This window comes from Sapajus apella, unplaced genomic scaffold (genome assembly GCF_009761245.1).
Source record: "Sapajus apella isolate SASKATOON/1434 unplaced genomic scaffold, GSC_monkey_1.0 scaffold33, whole genome shotgun sequence".
In the NCBI taxonomy this organism is placed as follows: Eukaryota; Metazoa; Chordata; class Mammalia; order Primates; family Cebidae; genus Sapajus; species Sapajus apella.
Genome location: NW_022436973.1, coordinates 17,889,606 through 17,911,109, shown reverse-complemented (window position 1 = coordinate 17,911,109; position 21,504 = coordinate 17,889,606). Strand labels below are relative to the sequence as shown.

General features: G+C 37.6%; 1 protein-coding gene and 1 pseudogene across 2 annotated transcripts in view; both read left to right on the top strand.

Annotated features, from left to right (window-relative positions):
- The window catches only part of PLCB1 (phospholipase C beta 1), a 757,711-nt gene that overhangs the window by 92,061 nt on the left and 644,146 nt on the right, over positions 1 to 21,504 (top strand). The window lies entirely within an intron of this gene.
- On the top strand, positions 9,278 to 9,390 carry LOC116563059 (annotated as a pseudogene).

Here is a 21,504-nt window from a genome sequence, read left to right as displayed (position 1 = left end):
TGCAGTGGTTCATACCTGTAATCCCAGGACTTTGGGAGGCCAAGGCGGGAGGGTTGCTTGACCAGGAGTTTGAGACCAGCCTGGTCAACATAGTAAGACTCCATCTCTACAAAAAGTAAAAACAATTTAGCCAAATATGGAGGCACACACTTGGAGTCGCAGCTACTTGGGAGGCTGAGCTGGAAGTATCACTTGACCGCAGGAGTTCAAGACTGCAGTGAGTCATGATCACATCACCACACTTCAGCCTGGATAACAGTTTAAACCTTGTCTCAAAGAAACATAAAACAAAGTAGGCCTAAACCTGCTGAAACAGAATGTGCATTTTAATAAGTTTCTAGGATAATCCTTATGTACTTTAAAAGTAGAAGCCCTACTCTGGGATGTTTCTGGGCAATCTAAAGTCCCAATCTGATCAAACTATACTACTAATCCTTTTAAATTGATACATAATATTTGCACATATTTGGGATGCATGTGATTATTGGATATGTGATCTTTTGGCACATGCATAGAATGTGTGATAAATCAGAGTATTTAGGATATCCATAACCTTCAACATTTATCATTTTTTTTGTGTGTTGAAAACATTTCAAATCTCTTCTAGCTATTTTGAAATAAACAATATATACAATATATCATTGTCAGGTATAGTTATCCTACTGTGCTGTCCAACATCATAATTTATGCCTTCTATCTAACTGTATGTACCCACCACTAATCTTTCTGTAGCTGTCAAGATCAGCTCTATCTAAAATGGTAGACATTAGCCACATGTGTCTATTTCAATTTAAGCTAATTTAATTTACATTTAGTTTAATGTCAATTAAACTTAAAGCTTAAAAATAATTTTCTCAGCCCCCCAGTCACATTTCAAGTACTCATTTGTCACATGTGGCTGTTGGCTACTGAGTTGGACACTGTAGATATAGAACATTTTCTTTATTGCAAAAAGTTTGATTGGACATTGCCGACCTAGACTCTAGTTTAGCATCCAGATATCTCATCATCTAGCAGAACTACCATCTACCTACCTCTCAATCCTCCAAACAACGTTGCTCCAGGTTGGCCCTTGTCTCTAACATGAATAAGTTATGTAACGTAGTTCCAATGCACCATCACACCCATTGTTCCTTCACCTTGACCACTGTTTTTCCCTTCCCTTCTTTCCACTCACCTCCCCATAATCTTCTACTAATCCCTATGTCAAAATTTACCTCATGAGTCAGGTGCTCCAGAAAGCTTTTCTAGAAACCATCTTATGCTCCAACCCTGCCATGATTTAGATTGTCCTCTTTCATTTCTTAGTTAGAAACCTATGTATGCATGTATCACGTGCTTTTGTTATTGATTTATTCTCTCCATTTAGATCAGTATTTCTGAGCCTCAGCACTATTGACATTTGGTGCCAGATAAGATAACTCTTTCTTGGGAAAGTAGACAGTTGTCTTGTGTGTTGTAAGATATTTAGTCTCATTCCTGACCTCTACTTACTGGATGTCAGTAACCTCCCCAGTTACGGCCATCAGAAATATATCTGCATATTATCATATGTCCCCTTGGGGGCAAAATCACCAATGCATAAAAGCCACTACTTTAGACCTGTCTATTCTCTAAGGAGAGCCTCTTGAGGTCTGTGAGACACTTCAAACCACAACATGGTACACAGGTCTTGCACACAGTTGGCATTATGTTGGCATATATGCTGAATGAATGATTGATTAGGAAATCTGTTGTCAGAAGGTGTTTCCCTTCTTTCCTTGCTTCCTTTGTTTCTTCTTTCTTTCATTCTGCTTCTGCCCAGTAAGTGACACATTCCCAAGTCTAATTCTATTTCATAAGTGAAACCACTGACCAGACAGGTGAGCCCTGTAGGGCAGTCATTGATCAGATGTGTCTCCCATGGCCAGTTGGTTTGGTTGGCTGATCCACAGTAGAGGGATGGACAGAATTACCAACCTCTTAAACTGAAGACTGGGAATGAATTGATGTAACAGCCTCCCTGTGATGCTCAGTTTTATTAGCTATTTTATATACTGTATATATGTATGTAAAATAGCTGTATCTTATGTAACTTTTTAATATAGCTTCTAGCTATGGGTCTGAGTTGCCAATCTATCAGCTTTTCAGCCAGCTGTCAACACAAGGTTTCAGAATTAGGAAGAGACCCAATATACTATGCATTCCAGCAGGACTTGGTGGTGTGCATCTGTAGTCTCAGCTGTTCAGGAAACTAAGGCTGGAAAATTGCTTGAGGCCAGGAGTTCAGCGCTATAGTGCACCATCATGGTGCCTGTGGTTAGCTGCAGCACTCCAGCCTGTCCATCATAGCAAGAGCACGTCTCTTTAAAAAAACACAGAAAAAAGAGATTATGCATTTCAGACTCCTCATTTTATCTACATCTGGACACTTTACTTAGGTCCTGCTCTAGCCATCATTAGCATCTTAAGATAAACGTAGAATTTTGAGGTGTCATCATTTATAATCAAATGCAGAGTTATAAGACAATGATGTTCTTGATTTGAAAGTTCTAAGCTTTGATGTCTGCTGCTCCCCTCTTCTCTGGTAAGTTTCCTGGCACTAGAGCAATGTTATAGAATGGTGACCCAGTTTAGCTCTACCATATCCCTCGAGCCAAGTAGAGAAGTCCTGGATGTTCTCTGCCATCCAGGCCTGCAACATCTTTGGAGTCTCTTATTTGCTTTGCTCTTCTTCTATCTAGAATCTTCCCAGAAGCCTGATCCCCTGCTTTGTGCATTCTGAAAGCCTGGGCCTTATAGTATTTATCCTTCATGCTGGGTACCGTTTCTGCCCCGGGTACCTGATATGTCTTTATATACCCAGCTCTAATTGTCCTAATATTGCCATTCTCTTGTTTTGGACTGGAGGAAAGATGGTTAAGTCCTCTCTCCTGTCCTTGTTTAGTACTTTTTACAGTGTTGTTCTAGATTTGACCTACCTTTAATCTCTGCATGCATGGTCCGATACCCTTCCAGCAGCTGGTGCTAGCATTGCAATATGATGCTGCCACTATGCTATGGGCTGGGCTCTAAGTGGAAATATGTATACATCTTTCACTGCAAACAGTCAGCTCCCTCTCTCACTGCCGGAGTTGCTTGCTTCAGCCCTATCACACTCTTGGTCCTAGGCAGCTTTCAGCTTCCTCTGTAACTCAACCACATGGCCAGTTAGATGGATTGAGAGGTTGACCAATAAATCGCATGGGACCCTACTAATCATAAAACCATGAAGCTTTGTTACTGTCATTTATTCAATTCTATCAAATATTTATCGAATACCTACTCTGGAATAGCTCCAGTGGATACAAGTAAGATGTCATAATTCATCAAGCTGCTGGTCATCTAATGGGAATAATAAAAAAGCAAAACATAACTATTATACAGTGAGAAATGGATATACAAAGGGATATGGTAATACAGATAAGGGAGAAATCAGAGAAAGATGATAAGAATGAATCCTTTTTAGTAACAATGTACTGTATGCCAGGCAAGATGCCGGTAATTTCTATATAGTTTACACCTCTATTTAAAGTCTCATAATCACTCGGTGAGGTGGACAACATTCAAAAATAGTGAAAACCCTCTTTAGAAATTGATACTTGGTTGAGTTGATTATTTTTTCTTTTACCTTTTTTTGAAACATAAAATACAGTTTAAAAGGTACACTGTTCTAAATAGTATAGCTCAGTGAGTTTTAACAAGATGAGCACATCTCTGTAACCAGCAGTCTGATACCCACATTAAGAAACAGGACATTTCCGGCATCCCAGAGGTCCTCACATTCCCCTAAACACGCCCTCTTCCCACCACCCTGCTCCCTTCCTGAATTCTGCTACCTCTCCACCCAAGGCTAATCTCTTGGCTTTAACAGCATAGATTAGCTCTGCCTGTTTTTTTTTCTTTGCATCAATGAAACATACTCACGTACTCTTTTTGTGTGTGTGCGCCCATATTTTTTCACTCAACTTGGTGTTTGTAAACTTCATCCACATTGTTGCATATGATTGTAATTCTTACTGCTGTATAATATTCCATTGCGTGGATGTTCCATTATCCGATCTACTGTTATGCGCAGTTAGATAGTTTCATTTTTGGATCATAGTTGCTATGGGTATTCTACTTTCATATCTTCTTGCACACGTGTAAACTTTTCTGGCTTGATATGTGTCTTAGAGTGAAACTGCTGAGTTATAGGCAGTTGTGGAATTGAAGGTGATATGGGAAAGAGATGTACACAGTAAGCTCATGAACTGGTGACATGGCTGGTAAAAGGAAGTGCCTATAACCAGCTTTAATAGATACTGCCAAATGGTTTTCCAAAATGGTTTTAAATTGCTGAGTTTTGAAGAGCATGCAGGAGTTAGCCAGAAGGTTAAAGTAATAACAACAACAATAATAAAAGAGAGCAGAGTGGAGTTACAGAAATGTGCAGTGTTTGATTGTCAAATTTGGTTGTTACTGGTTAGCTGGGTGCATGAATTTGCAATCCTGTCATGTGTTCATTTTGCCCATTCTTCTTGCCTGAAATTTCCAGCCACTAATGGAATGTAACATTTTACACTTTTTGAACTTCTTCCTTCTCAGTACAGTACCACATTAAAGGTCAACTGTGAAATTTCCACATCGTATTAAATACTATTCCTAGAACTGGATATAACAGTTCAGAACGCTACTCCTGTTCCAAGGTATACGTATACTCTAGTGAACATGAAATTCTGTGTTTGAATATCCAGATTTTTTTTTTTTTGGCCTCTATTGTCTTCTCTGTTACTCTCTGGACCTGTCAGTGGTTGATAAATTGTTTTGGAGTAAAAGATCACTAGATTAAAAACAGTATTTAACTAAAAATAGACCTATTGGCTGATTATCAGTGTCTCAAGAGACAGTGTGAATGAGTATCTGTTTCTTTTTGTCATGATGTTAAGTATCACCCAGAACATAATGCTTACTGGCTTAATCCCTTTTGTTTTTTTGTATTATATTTGGAATGTATATGTCTCTTTGTAAGAATCCAATTTGAGGGGTTCAGAGTCACATAGTGAATATGCCTGATGAGTAGTGATTTTTCAATAATGATTTTTAAATGTTATTTCTTCTTAAAGATAACCACAGAGCACCATTTGCCAAAATTCATGTAACTTCCTCCTGGGTTAAGGTGTTTATTGGATGTTTCTGAATATATGCTCCATATGTGGTTATTTTTGAAAGTATGTGTCCGAGATATTATTCAGAGCCTTTCCCAACCATTTAGAAATATTTGTGAAGCTTAGAATAAAAATATAATGTGCATTATTTACTAGTAGTTCACATAATATGTTCCATTTCTTAAGCATGTTGCAAAATTATTCTACTGGGTAATTAAGATTGAAGTTGTCCTTAGATAATAGCTAGCAGTATAATAGAAATACCACATAATTGAGATTGATTTTGAAATGTGAGAATGTTTATTATTAGAAAATATATCCATATAATCATTACTTCTACAGATAAAAAGAGGAAAGCCACATGATCATACTAATAAAGTGACAAAAAGACACGAGAAAATTCTACTTCTAATAATTTTTAAAATCTCTTACAAATTAGAAATAGTAAGATGCTATCACAAACCAAGAGCATCATATGTGGTAGTACCACTCTGGAGCTTGTGTCTAAATTGGGAAAGAGCCAAAGTTATTCACTGACATCCCTATTATTGAACACTGTTTAATAAAATGATTTAAGCACTATAAATATTAGAAAAGACATTTTATAATTTGCATATGACATGGTTGTCTACCCTGAAAAAACAAGATCAAGTAAAACGTTAATCCCAATGAAGAGTTCAACAAGAATATTATTTCACAAATACTTTTGTTTTTCATTAGAGTCTCTCTCTGCCACTGAGGCTGGAGTGCAGTGGTGTGATCTCAGCTCACTGCAGCCTTCACCTTCCGGGATCAAGCTATTCTTCTGCCTCAGCTACCAAGCAGCTTGTACTACAAGGGTGTGCCACTACACCTGGCTAAGTTTTCTATTTTTAGTAGAGATGGGGTTTCACCATATTGACCAGGCTGGCCTGACTTCTTGATCCACCCACATTGGCCTCCCAAAGTGTTGGGATTACGCGAGTGAGCCACCACGCCAAGCCCTAAAATATTTTTATAAAATGAGAAGGTTTTTTTATGTCCAGTAATCAAAAGTTAGTGAAGCTGACATTCAAAACCTCAACCTCAAATATAAAAAGAGTCAGAGTTTTGAAAAATCTTAAGGAGTATATAGGATTCTTGTATTAAATTGAAACTCTTAAGGCACTCCTTCTCATTTTATAAAAATATTTTAGGGCTTGGTGTGGTGGCTCACTTGCGTAATCCCAACACTTTGGGAGGCCAATGTGGGTGGATCAAGAAGTCAGACCAGCCTGGTCAATATGGTGAAACCCCATCTCTACTAAAAATAGTTTTAAATAAATAGAAGCACTGTATTTCTGGAAGGAATAATATAATATTTTAAAGATACATGCTCTTCCAAATTAAATGAATGCAAATTCAGCTAAAGTTAGGTATTTTTCTAACTTGGAAAATGACTCCAATTAATCTGAAATTTTTTGAAGAAACTACTTGAAAAACACTGAAGGAATTATGCCAACCAAAACTTCAAATATAGTGTAAGACAAATAATATAGCACTTTATTGATATGGAAATCAACTCATCAGTAAAACAGAATAGGAAGTTTATAAATACACTAATTACTAAAAACAAAAACAGGCATAGTGGCTTACAACTGTAATTCCAGTAATTTAGGAGGCTGAGGCAAGAGGATGGCTTGAGGCCAGGAATTTGCCCCAGACAATGTAGTGACACCTCTGTCTTTACAAAAAAATTTTTTTTTAATTAGCTAAGGGTGGTGGTATCTGCCTGCAGTTCTAGCTGCTCAAGAGGCTAAGGTGGGAGGATCATTTGAGCCCAGGAGTTCGAGGTTGCTATAAGCTATAATCTTACCCCTGCACTCCAGCCTGGGTAACAGAACAAGACCCCATCTCGAAAAATTAACATAAAATATCCTAAGTCAATTTGGTAACACAGGATTATTCAATGAGAGGCAGCAACTACAAAAGGAAAGACAAATTTGATAGCAGCATTATTTAAAAATACTTCTACACAGAACAATTCACAAATGCCAAGTCCAAACAAAACAAACCGGAATATTTTTGCTCAATAGATGACATTTTAGAAACTTTAAATCCTTATTGTTTACTAGCCTTTACAAATTAAAGAGAAATAGAAAAATGGGTAATGAATATGAATGGGTAAGTAACCCCCCAAAAAAGAAAGAAATGCAAACATAAATAGATATCAGAAAGTTATTAATTTCAGTAATAAATACATACTGTAACAATAATTGTTTTCACCCATAAAATTTCCCTTATTTTCAAAACTAAAACTTCCTATGGTTGGCAATGGGGACGTTAAATAACGCTTGAATCCATTTTGCAGATAATTTAAATTGGTTCAGATTTTCTGGTAGCTTTCGGCATATTTATCACAAGCATGAAAGTCCTCAAGCCCTTTTATTCAACAATTTTATTTTTAATGCATTATTCTACAGGAGTTATAATGAAAGTAGGCAGATATTACAAAGTAATCCATTGTAGTACGGATCAATAGTATAACAAATTGAAAAGTAAACTAAGTATTCAGCCAAAGGGAATAAATTAAATAGTCATGATGTATGTCGATAGTGGAATCGTAGGCAGACATTAAGAATGCTGTTACCAAATTAAATAATACATAAATATGTTCATGCTCTAGTGTCAAGGGAATTATGCAGATTGCAAAGGAAAATGAACAATAATATCTTATTTTTTAAAAAAAGAAATGCCCAGAAGTCACATGGACAAGCACCAAAATAACAGTAGTTTTCTCTGTCTGGTGTGATTATAAATGAATTTAATTTACTTATTTGTACTTGCTTCACCTCTGCAAGTTTTTTTTTTCCACAGCAAGTATGTATTACTTTTATAACTTATGATAAAAATCATATTTCATCGTATTTTACAAGAGACATGATTTGTTTTCTAAAATCGGAAAACAGAAATAATTAGAACTATGTCTTAATTCAGAGTTTGAAGGAGCTATTTCTATTTACTGGTTTCCCCATTACTACTTAATTGGATAATCTAGTTTTTCATTTATCCTGATGTAGACACAAATAGAATCTGCAATATAATCAGGCGCCATTGATGGGATTAATTAGCTAACTAATTATGTAAATGGATCCCAGTTTTAACAACCATACTTCTGCAAAAATTATCTTTTTCTTTGCAAAAACAATGAAGTATCATTAAAAATTAATCTGGCCAACTTCTTATAAAAAGATTGTATAATGTCTTAGGAAAATATTTGGAATATATAAGTTAAGATGACCTTTGAAAGATGGACAGATTTGAATTTAATATTTGACTTTTCTCTAAGAATTTAAAATTATTCTTAAAGAAGAAAATAAATGATCTGAAACTCAACAAAATCTTTTCCACGTGAGTTATATACTCATGGTGTCCCTGTAGGAGTTAGAGAGGTGAATAAATTGAGTAATGATTAGTACTCTCAATAAACTTACTGGAAGGAGAGGTGGCTTAGAGGGTATTGGTGGGAATAGCCAAGGTATGACTGTGATTTCAGGTAAGATAATTGGAGGATCTGACAAGTTACCTCCATAGAAGTGTCCAGCAGGCATTTGGGAATCTGTATTTGGCTCCTGAATCAGACATGTCAGTGGAGATAATACTCATATATGAGTCAGTTACCTAAAAGTGACAGCTGAACCTTATCAAGACAATGAATTCCAGGTGAGTGTAGAGCCCTCTGTTTGCACAGTTCCAAACCCAGGGGATGCTCTTCTCATTCTCTTATCTGGGTATGTGTTCCAGGGCTTATCACTCACATAAACTACATTATGAACAATGCTGTTTCCATCTCTCTTCATACCAGGTGTCACATACTAGATGAGGTCTCTTAGAAGAGCTAGACAGAAGTACAAGGACTCACCTTTATAGGTACAAAGTGAGGAGCAAGACAATAGTTACAAGCACTCATATTAACATGTGCAGGATGAAAGGGGAAAAAGTCAACTGGTTAAAAAAAAAAAAGGATGAAATAGGCTAGGTTTAAGGAAAATGAAAAGGGGGCAAAATTGTAGGAAGTGTTTGGCTTGTGGTTTCAAATGTTGTAGACAGACTTGAGACAATGAGAACTGAGATAAGCCACTGGGCTTATCTCTATCGCTTCTCCACCTTTTGGCTAAGATCAAGTGTAGTATCTGTTCTTATCAGATAAGCCACTGGGCCTAATAGAAGATAGAAATGGGTAATCTTGGAGATGGTGGAATCCATTGAGTAAATGGGGAGGAAAAATACATCAGACTCAGAGAAGCAGAAGCTAATGCCTGGGGAGGAATGGAAGACTATGGATTTAGAGTGTAGCATCATTGATTGAAGGGCTTTTATTTATATTTAGGGAGACTAGAGCATGTTTTTATGTAGAGCAAAAGGAAGTAGGGGAGCGGGGAATACTGAAATACAGGAAAAAGGGGATGGTTGAGTTCACAGAAAGAGCCCTAAGTGAAAGCAGGAGGAGATTGGAGCAGTATACCAGGACCACGATTAGCCCTTGAAAAGAGAAGGAACACGTTTTTCTCAGAGCTAGGATGAGACTGAGGTGGACAAGGGACTGATGCCTTTAAGAACAGAAATATGTGGTCCAAGGAGCCATTGAATGCAACTTAAAATCTGGTTGGAATGTGATGGATAAAGAGAGACTCAGAGTCATCAACAAGCCTTCTCCTGAACTTTCAGTCATTAGCCTTTCTATATGGTAAGGACAGAAATGATTTTAAGCCATCTTAGGCAAGGCAGTGCTAAGGATATGCTTTTGTAAAGTCACCACCCGGTGTAAGGAATAGGCATCAGCTTGGAGATGTTTGCAAATAGGCCAGTTGTGGGTGTGGATAAATCAGAGATAGTACCAAAGGCAGTTTGCGAAAGTGTTAAGTTTTGTCTCTCGTAAATTGCATGTAGTTTTACCAAATACTGCTTCAGTATTCTCTCTGTGTTTCCTCTTTCTGGTACTTAAAAAAATTAAAGTCAGTTCATGTAACTCTGAGATAAATCTTGAGAAAAAGAGTATTGAATAGAGTACTGAGTTTATTGGTTAACACTTAAAGATATTTTGCTTGATAGGAGATCCTTTTTATGAAACACAAAGAATAGCATTTTTATTCTATGCCTTAGAATTTTGTGATAGAATTGGCAACAATTCAGCACAAAGAGCCACAGAACTGTAGCCACTAATGCACTGTAAAATGGGTTCTTTGTTGAGGGTGATTTGGAGGCTGTGTTAAATATCCTGCCCACAGCTCTAAGGTTTTGGGTACAAATCTATAAAACTGTTTCACAGTTATGCTACTTCCTTTCAAGATGATAGATCAGTCCCAATGATTTGCTTATAAATCAGATATGGTTTTACAAAGCAGACCAAGAAACATTAAGATTTCTGAAAACAAATTATCCATAGATTTTTAATGAACATAGAACTGGGAAAAAGACTTAATGATTATCTAGACTATGCCTCCAGTTTTTAAAATCCATTGTAATTGCAACCATAATCTGACTTTTTTTTCATGAAAAAACCAAAAGCAGTGTGAATGAGGTCAGTATCTCCTTTGACATTTCTCAATCTCCCAAACAACCACAAAGGTTAACTGTTGTCAGTTTGCTGTGAAACCTTCCAAAGTTTTTGTGATACACACACACACACACACACACACACACACACACTCTCACTCACTCACTCCTGTCTAATATGCAGTATTTAATATATGTTCAATACATAGCGTCATGGTTTTTTGCATTTTGCTTTTTATGGTGATATATCTTAGAGATCTTTGCATATCAGTATGCCTAGAGCTGCTTCACAATTTTATTTAATGCACAGTATTTGATCATATGGATACTCCACTTTTTTTTTTAACTTTAAATGGATGTTTGGCTTGTTTCACATTTTTTTCTGTTACAAATGATGCTGGAATGTACACACCTCCTTGTGCATAGGCATTGGCTTTCTTTGCGATACATAGGGAAGTGTAAATGTATTGTACATGTTAAGTGGCATTGCCAACTTATCCTTCAAGGTGATAGTATAGCAACCTTTTAATTTTAGAAATTAAGAAGGTTAAGGTAAGGCACAGAGATTTTTTTTTTAAGTAAATGCAAAAGTATACTGACTCTTGATATTTTTAATTTTGTTTCAAATCCTAAAGAGAGTCATAGTCCCATTAGAATATTTCTACAAGACCAGTACTCTAATCTCCCTGAGCTATGGAGCCACTAGAATATCTCTCAAGTAATATAAATACATAGGATTTATACTTTCTGAAACATTGCATTTTCTAAACAGTATCATGGATCACAGGCATTACATTTCAAACTACTGGAGAGTCTTATGGAGTCTTTGCCAGCCTATCCACTTGGACATATTATTCATACAGAAAAATATTAATCTTATTTGGGAATACTATCATTTTCTTAATGCTCTTTTGATTTTTAATATATATATGCGTATGTCTATGTATATATATATATATATTTAATTGTACTTTAGGTTCTGGGATACATGTGCAAAACATGCAGGATTGTTGCATAGGTTATATGTACCTATATGGCAATGTGGTTTGCTGCCTCCATCTCCCTGTCACTTATCTCCCCATGTTATCCCTCCCCAATCTCCCTACCACCTGCTGTCCCTTCCCTAGTTCTCCCCAACAGACCCCAGTGTGTGATGCTCCCCTCCCTGTGTCCATGTGTTCTCATTGTTCAACACCTGCCTATGAGTGAGAACATGTGGCGTTTGTTTTTCTATTCTTGTGTTAGTTTGCTGATAATGATGGTTTCCAGATTCATCCATGTCCCTGCAAAGAACACAAATTCATCATTTTTTATGGCTGCATAGTGTTCCGTGGTGTATATGTGCCACATTTTCCTTGTCTAGTCTATCATCGATGGGCATTTGGGTTGGTTCCAGGTCTTTGCTATTGTAAACAGTGCCACAATGAACATATGTGTGCATGTGCCTTTGTAATAGAATGATTTATAATCCTTTGGATATATACCCAGTAATGGGATTGCTGGGTCAAATGGAATTTCTATTTCTAGGTCCTTGAGGAATTGCCACACTGTTTTCCACAATGGTTGAATTAATTTACACTCCCACCAACACTGTAAAAGTGTTCCTATTTTCTCCACATCCTCTCCAGCATCTGTTGTCTCCAGAATTTTTAATGATCGCCATTCTAACTGGCATGAGATGGTATCTCAATGTGGTTTTGATTTGCATTTCTCTAATGACCAGTGATGATGAGCATTTTTTCATGTTTGTTGGCCTCATATATGCCATCTTCTGCAAAGTGTCTGTTCATGTCCTTCACCCACTTTTGAATGGGTTTGTTTTTTTCTTGTAAATCTGTTTTAGTTCTTTGTAGATTCTGGATATTAGCCCTTTGTCAAATAGGTAGCTTGCAAAAATTTTTTCCCATTCTGTTGGTTGCCGATTCACTCTAATGATTGTTTCTTTTGCTGTAATAAGTGCTGGAGTTTAATTAGATCCCATTTGTCTATTTTGGCTTTTGTTGCCAATGCTTTTGGTGTTTCTGTCATGAATTCCTTGCTTAAAGGCACAGAGATTTTATAGCTTGCCAAATAGCATAACAATTTAAGAACTAGAAATCAAATATTCTATATCCCTTATCGATTTATAGTGCCTACATCAAAAAATTTCCAAATTTATAAAAGGAGAAAATAACATATATTAAACTAGCTCCATGAAATTTTGCTTCATACTTTTCCTATCCTTTACCAACAAAGCAAAACCAGTTCCGACTGGTCATTTAAATCAGCAAGTTGAATAAAAACAAAAGCATAATTGCCAAATTATGGGTTATGGGAAACTATTAGGAACACAAGATTCTTTACTTGTCTATTTTAAGTTATTTTTCCAGGTTGTATGATACTATGATCACAATCTGCCAAAATTTTCATAGTTGGGGTATTTCCTAATGTAATTGAATTTCTCCTGATTTAGAAATTTATCAACAGAATCATCTTTACTTCTTCCCTTAATGTATTTCCAAGTGTAAGAAAAATATGCATAGTCAGTTGATAAAAAGAATACACATAATCTACTTGTAAAATTAAGCCTCTACTTTCAAGGAAAGATCATTTTAATGGAGTTTTGTTTCATTCTCTGTGAGTTCGTCTATATCCTAATATCAGGTTGGGTCACAATTGTCTGATGATCCTGGCTAAGCATTTGGTTACCCTCATTTTGGGTCCTCTTTCTCTCTTCACATGGAAGAGCACAGCACTTGAACTCTCCATGTTTGAGGACAACTGGGCTGACATCGTGTGTATTTTTGGAGAACTATTATGTCTTTGTAGTCACTTAATGTCAGCTTGACATTGAAGCAAAGTTCTGTAGGAGTCAACAAATACAAGAGGTGCAATGAAATATTGGGCACTGAGTAGAGGCAAGGAACTGGGCTAGGCATTTTTTATATATATTATCTAATCTATGCTCACAAGACTTACAACATGGGTTGTTAGGTCTTGTTTTGTTTGATTTCCATATCAGGAAATGAAGACCGAGAAAGAGAATAGTAACACATCAACTAGAATATGCAGTGGTTCCCTAGCTTTTCCTACTTCTTTCTACCACCCTGCCTCCCACCTTAGTAAAAATCAGAGAACACTGGAGCAAAGAGAGCCTCCTAGAAGATGTGGAGTTAGAGCTAAGTCCAAAACAGTGGCTGAGATTTAGATGATTGAAAGAGGAGGGGTCCACATTTCAAGAGGAAGAGGAGTCTGTGTAAAGGCACAGATGAAGACAGGCATGGTACACACATGCTTCCACTGGGTTAATGTACAAGAAAACCCTGTCCAGCTGGCTTTGGGAAGTATAATTTTGGATGATAAAAGGCATTTGCAAGAAACTCATTGGGGTCTCATGAAGAACATCCAGATATTAGGAGTCAGGAGCTAGGATGACTCCCTGTGTCTCTCTAGAGAACTTAGTGTCTCTTCTCTCTCCCTTGCTCTTCCTGCTACATGTTTTCTGTTGTGGTTGTTGTTTTGTTTTTCTCTCTCTGCATAATGGCTTACTTGCTCTACTCTGTGTGTGGTCACATCAGTTACAGCAGAGATTCCAGCTACTAGCATCACTAGGCCTCAGTGCTGGATTCCATGGGCCAGATGTCTGTCCCTGGTCCAGTCAGCTGTGATGAGGATAATGTTTTCAGGTCCTCATTTTCCTTGGCCTGGGAGCAGGTTCTTTTATATCATCACACAAGCAGCTCCTCTAAGACGGCAATGATTAGTGTTTGAACCACAAGGAATAGGAGAAGTGAGGGGTCAATGTGGTCAGACTTACTGTTAAGTATTTTAAAGGCCATTGCAAAACCAGGCATTTGATCCTCTAATTGAGAGGGAAAGTTTGCAAGGGAAAGGGGTTTGGTACATGGCAAGTTGCAAGAATGGAGAGACTGAGTCCCAGAGGTGAGCTGAAAGGTAATAGTAGCAATAGAAGCCTAGGGATAAATTACTAGACTTGGAGAGAAAAGAGAGGAATGGCAATTGCTGAGGAAACAAGGGGTTGCCTTGAAAGAAGGACAAGCAGGATTTATTGACTGGTTATAAAGGCAGTTTTTAGCTCCAAGGATAGGGACAAGGTTGTGTGGCTTTGGGATATAAAGAAATGAGGAGGAGGAGGAACCTGAATGTCAGGAGAGAGATAATGCATCTGGTTTGGGAATATTGTCTCTGGTTCAATTGTGCTATGGGAATAATGGCCATAAGCCTACAAATGGGGTGTATGGAGTGAATTGAATAAGATGTGAAGCTATGTTAATTGGAAGTTAATGAGATGAGAAGTGGGGAATTTTGGAGAAAAATAGGAAATCAGTGGCCCGTAGCCTTAAATCTAAATTTGCATCAATGCAGGGCATGCTATCTGAGGGTTGGTGATAGGATTTCACTCACCTTCCAGGTGGCTAGGTCATATTATCAGGTGGTGAAACAGTTGAAAAATATCATGACCTAAGAAAGTTTTGGTGCTTGCTGAAGCACAGTAGTAATAGAGAATGAGTTCTGTTCAGCAGGGAAAACTCTAAAAGGAAGCCCAACACTTCAGTGGATAAAACTGATTCTGGAGCCTGCTTTAAAGCTTGTGCTAGGCAAATGGCTGGTGATTCCCAAAGCTTACCTTAGTCTACAAATGGAAACAGGAAAAGGTTAATTTTCTAACACAAGCCTAAATATTTATTGTACTAATAGGACCTAGCCCTTCTGTAATGTAGGCAACATTGGTCTGAAAGAATGGTTGTATTTTGGCCAAACCACGAACTTCTTTTTGAGACCTTGCCAGTTCCTGGTGGAAGCCAGGAAATATATTTTTAGGTCTCTATAACTCCGGCTAAGGGAACTATGTACCTCCTAATGATTGGCATCCAATGGATATAAATAGAACCCTTAAAGAGACAGGCCATATGCTTTGTGGTGCTTACTTTGTTTAACTCCAGATCTGATTTACAGGCACTTTATTTCCTAAAAACCACTCCATTTTGTTCATTAAGAATATACAATGCAGGAGGCTGAGGCAGGAGAATTGCCTGAACCCAGGAGGCAGAGGTTGCGGTGAGCTGAGATCGCGCCATTGCACTCCAGCCTGGGTAACAAGAGCAAAACTCTGTCTCAAAAAGAATATGCAATGCACATAGGAATGTTTTGTAACTTGGCTGTGGAATCAGAGATCAAGAATATTTCCTCTCCAAAACTTGTGATAAGGTCAAATGCTAAAGGCCTATATTAATTGTTTTTAGCTGTTCTCTTAGAATTGAAAACAAATGTTTTCTTACTTTTTTAAATTGTACTTTAGGTTATGGGGTACATGTGCAGATCATGCAGGATTGTTGCATAGGTACATACATGGCAAGGTGGTTTGCTGCCTCCTCCCCCTCCCCATCACCTATACCTGGCATTTCTCCCCACGTTATCCTTCTCCCCCTCCCCTCCACTGTTCCTCCCCTAGTCCCCTGCAGCTGACCCCAGTGAGTGATGCTCCCCTCTCTGTGTCCACATGTTCTCATTGTTCATCATCTGCCTATGAGTGAGAACATGTGGTGTTTGATTTTCTGCTCTTGTGGAAACAAATGTTTTCTAATACCACCAAAATGGTGTTCTGTTGGCAATGAATCTGTATGGTATAATTTCCTCCTCATTTTTATGCATGACCTCAAAACTAAATGCAGTTCTCTATTTTTTGAAGAATTAAAAGAATAGGGTTTTACTTATTAAGATCAGATTTATACTCTTTTGTATCAGAGAATGTCATGGTGAAAATTAATATAACAAAGTCATACTGACATTTACTTTAGACCAGTGTAGAAATAGGCTACATGCCCACTGGAATAGCAAAAATTGAATGACTGGCAATACCAAATTTGGCAAAGATGTAGATAATGAGAACTCTAGTGCATTGCTGGTGGCAGTGTAAATTTGTTATGAGCACTTTGGAAAACTATTAGTGTTTATTAGTGCACTCCATATATCTACTGTATGAGTCTACGAGAAATGAGCATATGTGTCCACTAGAAGAAAGTTACAAGAATAATCATGCAGTTGTATTTGTAATAGCTCCAAACTGCAAACAGTGTAATTGTTTATCAACAATAGGATAAACAAATTGTAGTGTATTCACAAAATAGAACACTATTCAGGAATAAAAAAGAATGAGCTATTAATCCATGCTACAATATGGATAAAATTTCAGAAATGTCATGTTAAATGGAAGAAATAGGACACAAAAGAGAAATATGATTCCTTTTATATGAAATTCAAGAAAGGCAAAACTAATTGAAGCTGGTAGACATCAGAAGAGCAATCCGCTGGGCGCGGTGGCTCACGCCTGTAATCCCAGCACTTTGGGAGGCCGAGGCGGGTGGATCACGAGGTCAAGAGATCGAGACCATCCTGGTCAACATGGTGAAACCCCGTCTCTACTAAAAATACAAAAAAAAAATTAGCTGGGCATGGTGGCGCGTGCCTGTAATCCCAGCTACTCAGGAGGCTGAGACAGGAGAATTGCCTGAACCTGGGAGACGGAGGTTGCGGTGAGCCGAGATCGCGCCATTGCACTCCAGCCTGGGTAACAAGAGCAAAAACTCCGTCTCAAAAAAAAAAAAAAAAGAAGAGCAATCCACTCTCTTCCTGGGGAGGGTTTTTACTGGGAAACGGGTGCCTGATGATTTTGGAGTTGTCTAAGTGGTGCCATGGATGTGTACATATGCAAATATTCATCCCACTGTACACTAAGGTTAGATACTTCTCCATGTATGTGCCATACTCCAGTAAAAGTATGAAAGGTGTTTTATGCCTCAAAATATTTCACAACACACTATTTTATCTTTTCCAATTCCACAGAAAAAGGAGAGGCTAAGGGTAGTACAAAAGGTTGATCCTGGGCCAAATTCGGGAGGAGATGATGCAATGGAAGTATCCAGGCAAATACAAAGCGAGTCACAAAGCTATCTCAGATTAACTTGTCTGTGTTTATTGCAAAAAAGGAAATTTGTTCTATTGTGAAAGTAGTAAAATTGTGTGGCTTAGAAGTTCTATTTTGGGTGGGGGCGCCTGTATGACAAGTAATGTTTTTATATTTTATATCCTATCTAATCAGACACATTGAAGAAGAAAAAAATAATTTTAAGCAGAGTTTTTACTTTTAAATTTTTAATATTTATATAATAACCACTCTTATAAATAGAACCTTATGCATGCTTGTGGAATATTTTTTAAAAGTGTTTTCCCTGTTTCTTCTACCTCCTTTACTTTACCTCTCTATTGCCACAACCTATATGTGTCCTACCTAATATTTAAGCTCATATTATAAGGCATACTTATCATATAAATATATATGTGTATAGGGGTGTATATGTGTACACCCACACATATTAACATTCATAGATAAGTGTAGCTTTATTGGTCTTTGTGCTATAAAAATGATATGATGTTATACAAACTTCCCTGCAGTTTGCTTTTATTCACCTCGTAAAACCATGGAAATTCCTGCAAGTCAACTTGTATGTTATGGCAGCCCAGTAGTCTATGCTGTAGATATGGCAAAATTAACTTAACCAGTTCTTTGTGTATGGGTTTTGGTTGCACAAGGTCTTTAGTGTACTGCAGTGAGAAAGCTTTGGCTTTGGCTTGAAACAGCATAAATGGTCTGAGCACATGCCTCCTCATCCATCAAAGGGAGATAAATTTATACTTGCCCACTCACAATACAGGGCAGTTATAAGGCTCAAAAAGACTGTGTATAAGAGTCTATGTGTTTGGTATGATGGGAAGAGCTTTGCCAAGGTTAACAAAGTTCACTTGTGTTTAGTACTTGCTGTATGTGAGGCACTGTTTTAAGGTATTTTCGTGTATTTATTTAATATTCACCTTAATGAAATGCAGTACTGTGTATTTTTATTCTTTCAACTTTTACCAAATGAGGGAATTAAGAAAAAATTGAAATAATTTTCACAAAATCAGCGGGAGACCTCAGATTCAAATCTTGGATTTCCCATTTGAGTGTCTGTGATTTTATCTACCATGCAATATTACTTCTCAAATGTGATGTTCACTGTACCTTTTATTTAGTATGTGAGTATTCACTGGTAATATGAAATTGGTTGGCTTTCAGGAAAATGATCTAATTACATTGTCAATCATAAACAATACTAAAATTTAAAACACAAAAAACGTGCATCGGATCACTATTTTTGTGCAAAAGCCATCCCAAAATGTAATGACTTGAGATTACAGCTACATATTTAGGCTTTGATTCTGTGATCATCTGGTTACGCTTAGTTGCAGGATTCTTCTGTTTCATCTGGGCTCATTCAAGCATCTGTAATAAGCTGCTGAGTTAGCTAGGCTGCTTTGCTCTGAAGATTGACTTCAGCTAGGAAAATAGGGGCAATTGAGCCATGAAGCTCTTTTCCTCCAGCAGGCCCTTTCAGGCTTATGCACATGTAAGGGTATGGTTTCAAGAGAAAATGTAGAAACATACAAGAACTCTTAGGGTCTATGTTTAGAACTGACAAAGCATGGTTTCCACCACATTTTATGTTAAAGCAAGTCACAAAGCTATCTCAGATTCAACCACTTGATGGGAATTACCACCAAGACACATAGCAGAAGGCAAGGATAGAGGGTGAGGAATAATTGCAGCTATTTCATCCAGTATGGGAAGCAAAGCAAAAGAAATTTTCTTACTACTTTATTTAATTGAACCCATAGAGCCCTGACACTGATTTATTTTTTTTTATTATTATTATTTTTACCATTACTGTGTAAGAAAGTGTGTCCATATGTGTTTCTGCTGAGAATACCTCGTATGCAGTTTAGTTTTTATCTCTTAGTTTGCAAATGGCTGGTTTTCTTTTCTTGGGGAATTTTTTTCTGAGATGAGGATTTGCTTGCTCTGAATGCCTGAGCTGGACTGAATCTCTCTACACTTTAGAGCTACCCTCATGCTCTTCAAGTCCTTCTGTGTGTAGTTATTTTAATCTCTATTTTTCAGGTAGCCAAAGGGCAGGATATTCTGTTGTGGCTTTCCACAGCAACAGGTCTGTTTGGCTAGATAATCAAGGTATCGAAACTAATTCTTTAATGCAGATGGCTTACGAGACTTGTGAATTGCATTTTCCAAGGAGCACTGTCATACTTCTCAATATTACTACACTTCCTACCCCTTCAGCATCCCCTCTCAGTTCCCAACTATCTCTCAGCATAATGCTATCAGTTCCCCAAATACTTGCCCTGTTGTACCAAAAAAAAAAAGACATTTATCAGATGAGTAAACTGAGGCACAGGAAAATACCTAAAGTTTCATAAAGGGTTTATCACCTGAGATGCATGGGTTTCTCATTTCTTGACCCTCAGCCATATGAATTTTCTAATTTGATTTTCAGATTGTTCCAGGTTATTCTTTTTTTTCTTTATACAGCTTAAAATGACATATTTTCTAACTCATTTATCCAACATAACATTTCTTCTAGAAGGCCTAGTGACACAGAAATGATGGTATCTTTAGAAATCATTAGAAATTTTAAATGGTTAAATGAAGGAACTTTAGAAAACCATCTTAAATTAGGAGCTTAGTGAATGTTGCTTTATTTGTTTTACTCATATATAGTAAATGAAAGCATGGATTTAAGAATTGGCTATGCTAGGATTCAAATTCCAGTGCCACCATTTATAAATAACATGGGTGAACTTAGACAATTTAATGCAACACCCCCACACACACACTCACTCACTCACTCATCTAACACCTGTAATGTGGAAGTAAATGGTCGATATTTTTTTACTAGTATTATTACCCTCAAAAACAAGGGGCAGCATAGGAAATGACCCTCTCAAGTCAGATCGGGAGTAGTAACTGGATGACAAAGGACTACTTGTGCAGATGGCCTTGTATTTCTTCACCTTAGCTGTAGGGCTTTCTTTCAAGTGTCCAGATTGTACTTGTGTTATCCTTGGATAAGAGCTAATGAATAATACAAGTGGAGTGCCTAGGGCAGGGTCTGGAAGGAGTAAATGCTCTATAAAATTATCTGCCTTCTTGTTTCACTTCCTCTCTTTCTGGGGGCTGACCAGCTCATAAACTAGTCCTGTGTCCAAGGTTGGTTTCCCCAAAAACAGACTTTGAAATGTGGATTATGTGCAAGTGATTTATTAGGGAGGCATCTCAGGAGAGACTGGCAAAGGAGCAGGCCAAGGAGGGGAAAGAAGACACAACTGTGTTCCATTTCAGGTGAAGTCCCAGTCTCTGCATGAGCTCACAGAGTACTCTGAAACATAAATAGCACCTCAGAATATGTCCTGCCTGGAGGTGATGGAGCTTGGCTTTTACACTACTTCATCGATTTGCCACTAGCTATGGGCCCTCCTAGATGGGTTATAACCTCCCAAGCACTTCCAGATCTCCATAGTGTTGGGACAGTTACAGTAGCAGCAGAGAAATTTCTGAAGAAGGCTGCTACAGTTACTGCTGTAGCAGTATCTGCTGTTGCCACCCGGCTTCCCATTTCCATTCTCAGCCTTCTGAAGAAGAATGCAGTTGGAAACAAAGCATGTAAAAGCTGGGAATGGGAGCACAGAACCTGGAAAAAGAACAGAGTTGGCAAATCTGGGTGGTAGCAGCAGTATCTGCTACATCCTCTTGGGTTTTGTAGGCACCAGGAAAACACATCTCTTATTAAAATGGTGGGCTTCTGATGGGAATAGCAAGTCTACTACTGAGGTCAAAATCATGTGCTATTTTGTAAGTAGCTATTAAAGCAGTTATGAGTCCAGAGAAATGAGTCCATCATTGAACACGAAATACCCAGAAGATCTGCTTCACCCT